At 35.5% G+C, this 4,301-nt stretch overlaps 1 long non-coding RNA gene across 1 annotated transcript; it reads left to right on the plus strand.

Annotated features, from left to right (window-relative positions):
- LOC110926713 lies at positions 1-1,298 on the plus strand. Its single transcript, XR_002585362.2, has 3 exons — positions 1-44; positions 595-651; positions 1,103-1,298. It is a non-coding gene; the product is annotated as an uncharacterized LOC110926713 (long non-coding RNA).
- The last annotated feature ends 3,003 nt before the right edge of the window (positions 1,299-4,301 follow it).

Raw genomic sequence — 4,301 nt, forward strand, 5'->3', positions numbered from 1 at the left:
GCATGACCTAAGAATCCTGATTATCTAAGTGTTCTTGATCTCAAGTAAGTTAAATTTTGTGATTTGATAATGTTGATTATGTGGGTTTTGTATGATTCGTGAATGTAATTCAAAATTCAGTATGATTATTGGTTGCTATGAAGTTCTAGACATCATTAGATGCTAAAATTCGAATATGAACATGATTAGGGCAAAACCCACTTGCATGTCAAGTAATGTTTAGCAATTGTGAAGTTTTGTATGTTAATTTCATTATTGATTCATGAAATTGTTATGAATAATTGATTTAGAACTATGTGCTCATGATTTGAATGGTAGATTTCAAAATAGTGGGATGTTTATGTTAATCAATGAGAAGAACTATGGAAATTGTGCTTAGGATGCTTGTACATTGTGCTAAACTAGTGATACGCACACAATGTGTTCGACGAAATGCCTAAGTGAGTTTAATTATGGTTCTTACATGAATGCTTGTTAAGATTGATGCAACTTCTTTATGATAATGATGTATGTGAATAGTAGACGCCATAGCGTATTAAAAGGGTTGTGAAAGTATTGTTTATGAAAGCTAAAGCATGGGATTATGACATATAGGCACGAAGAAGGAAGAAGGCGCAAGTCACTCGAAGGCACAAGTATCTCAAGATCGCGGTAAGTTCTTTTGAACTTTATTTACTCTACTAGTAGATTTACGAATGATATTGAATGATATTATTTGATAATACGATTCGTGCAAATTCCTTTATGGATAAAGATTGGTTAGATGTAAGAGTTTATGTCGAAAAAGGTGTTAGAAGTTATGTTGTAGTGAATGCGAAACGACCCGTCTAAATGGGTTGAAAGGATAAGTGAAATGGTTCTTGAAATGTTTATATATTGACTTGTTCATAACGGGTTAATTGACGTATGTGTGTTGAAGTGCATGGTATGTAGTGACTTATTACTAACGAGTCGGAAAGTAGTAGGTTGGACGTTTGCGAATGGAAGTAAACATGTTGAAAGGAAATATGTCATGTTAATGGGTCGAATAAAGAAAGGTAATTAAAGAATTTGAGTTGTTATGTATTACGACTAATAAATGTTTTGTTGTTATGAATGATAGGTAAATCTCAAGTTTAAATGTGGCGCACTCGGACCGATCACACGCACACGCAACGCCGACCTTATGCACTTCCGGTCCAAGTTGTTTATTTTGAATGGGTCAATTTAACATTTTGTGTAGTTAATGTCAATTAGTAAGTGTCTAGTTTGTTAGCATGAAATTTGGTTCCTAAACTTTTGGTTTTGATTGTACAAAATGTTATCGGTGGACCTTATATGACCACCACTTTGTTATTTGAAAAGTGTCGTAGGGTTTGGTTAAATGAATATTGTAAAAACAGGAGGAAAAGTTCTAAGTTCAAACGGGTCATGTCAAATTTTCGTAAAATTGCAAGAATTTTATGTTGTTAGACGAATGAGTAAAAGTTGGGCGTTTCAAGTTGGTATCAGAGCCGAGGTTTGAGGGATTCGAGCACGGGATAGGGTGCTCGGACTCAAACCAAAACCTCAAGAAGGGGTGTGTGTTCGCTCCGAGGTCGCCAATGAGGTAAGACTTTAAGTTTTTGTTTAATATAAGTATGTATAGTGTGTTATGATAAATATTTAAGTAAGCATGTGAAATAGTAATAATGGGAGTTAAACATTGAGTTATATCAGATCTGGCGTTGCACACAGTTGTGTCGTTAAGTGACACAGCTGTGTGGACCATTGATGCTTGTTGCTGAGATCAGGGTGTGTAGCGAGGCTGACACAGTTGTGTGACATTGTACTCAGATAATCAACACAGCTGTGTCTGGGCAAAAAATTTTCAGCAATTCAGCAAAGGAACGGCCGTCGCCGACGGGTTATGATGCCGTCACCGACGCCCTTATGTATGCCAACGGCTTAAGTGGCTGTCTACGGGCTTTTGTGGGCGACGCAAGTTTTCAGAGCCCGTCGCCGACGGGGCGTGAAGTCGTCGCCGACGGCTAGCGGAAATCAAATCTGCTGAAAAGTTTTTGATTTGTTTTGTTTTTGTATTTCGAGCTTCTAAGTTGCTCAAAAGCCTAATGAATGCTCGTATAGGGTCTATATAAGGCCTAGTAAGATTTACATGACCACGATTAGTGGGTAAGATAGACGGGCTCATAAAAAAATCGAAAGTAATGAGTCGAATGATACGAATGAATGATGAAAGCTGAAAAAGCAAGTAAAGTTTAAAATATAAGAATGCGAACGAAGTGATTACGGACTAATGAACTATGATGTATTGAAGCTTGTAAATTATGATTTAAGTTCCCATACTTCTCAGAAATGCCCGTTTTATGTTCCTGTCAAGTTATAAGAAGGTATAATGAGTTATGTAAAGTTATGTAGATCGTTGGTGATAAAGTAAGAATTTATAAAAGTCGAATGTAACATATGGAATGGCAATGAAGGACGAATGTATAAAGTGGGGTTGGAAACGTATGATAATGAATAATGAAGAAAGTAAATATAGACTAAACTTATATGAAAGAACCAGAATTGTTGATAAATGAATATAAAAAAATGATGAGATTAGTGGTGAAAATAATTTGTAGAATGTGAGTTAGATGGAATTTGTAGAATGTGAGTTAGATGGAATTCGTATAAAAATTCGGATGAATGCATGCTTTGATAGAATTATGCATTAGGGGCTTGTACCTCATGTGTATTTATGATTTGCTTTAGTATGATTAAGAGGCAAATATGTGCTAAATGTGAATCATCCGAACTAATTAGTAAATGATATGTTGAAATTATGTTATATAGTTGCTCCGAATGAAATTTGTTAATTGTAGAATCATGGAGCATTAGCATGTGAAAGTACATGTATGTGAATGTATATGTGTTGGATCGTCGTTGACCCTGAATGAGTCGATCAGAAGAGTCGTTTTCCAATTCAAAGGCGGAATCAGTGAACTAGATGCTCAAACTAAATATAATGCTTCACTTTATTGATTCTGATAATGTTTACAACCTGGAAGCAATTCGGCAGCACTTCGTTACAAGTTCCGAGCCGTTTCAAATGAAACAACCAGTCACCTATTTATAGAGATCTGGAACCGCTAATACGTACATGTCACAAAAGCGGTCCAGGTGAAGATAGTATGGATCGCTTTTATGGACAATGTCCATATAAGCGGTCCAACATGCTATTTAACCACTTCTCGTTTCTCAAACCTCGTGCACTGGTTATTCTAACCTATCCTATCCTATTACATGATACAAGACGAAGTCAATAGACGTAGTACACCAACAGACTCCCCCTCGGATATTGACGAAGTCTTCAGTGAACATTCTCTGTTATGCCACCTCTTCAGTCTTTATCATCTTTGCCAACTTGTTCAGATTGCAACCATATAAGAATCCTTTAATCTTTCACTTTGATCATCTTTACAACTTCATCATCAGTAGGCTCCCCCTCTCGTCAAGCTCCCGTGCTTTTAGAGATCATCACCTTGCTTTTCAGCTACAAGCTCTTCCTCACTTACAACTTATCTTCAGACTCCCCCTTAAACTCAGCTCTTCGGGATCGTAATCTGAATCTTTCCTGTAATTCTCAAACATTCATAAGTAACAATATTTTCAAAATCATTAAACATGTTTTCTAATACACTCCCCCTGTCAACAAACTTAACAGATATGGCAATATAAAGAATCCAATTCTCTCACAAATTATCATTCAAGTTCAAATTAATGACCTTGAAGATATCATACATGTTTTTGAATATATCAAGTTTCAAATTAATGAACTCGTTTTGTTTTTCAGAAACACAATCAGCATACTTAGATTTTGAAACTCAGCAACTCAGACATCGGTTTATCGAAAATAACGCAGAAATCAAAATCTTTTTGTGTTTTCTGAAAATATAAAGCTGTAAAGAAATATATACAAACATATTTACAAACAATATTTTTGTTTGAGTATGCATCAGAGAATCATATCAGTTTATGACAAGTCACAAGTACCGTTAAGCTTTAAATCATACTTAGAATTAAACAATTCACTTAGATTGTCGATATACTGATCCATTTAAATTTTCATACAAATTTCAACTGATTCAGGATACGATTTAGATGTTTTAAGACTTAAACTCATTCATGTGTCCCACCTCTTGAATATACTCCCGTATCCAGAATTCCAATATTCGGTCTTACAGGTAAGAATACTACAATGATGTCTGTTCATAAATTAGGGTATGCGAGAACTGAGGGATCTCAGGTCAGAACTTCCATTCAGCAGAGAGATATCAGCT

This window comes from Helianthus annuus, chromosome 5 (genome assembly GCF_002127325.2).
Source record: "Helianthus annuus cultivar XRQ/B chromosome 5, HanXRQr2.0-SUNRISE, whole genome shotgun sequence".
Lineage (NCBI taxonomy): Eukaryota > Viridiplantae > Streptophyta > Magnoliopsida > Asterales > Asteraceae > Helianthus > Helianthus annuus.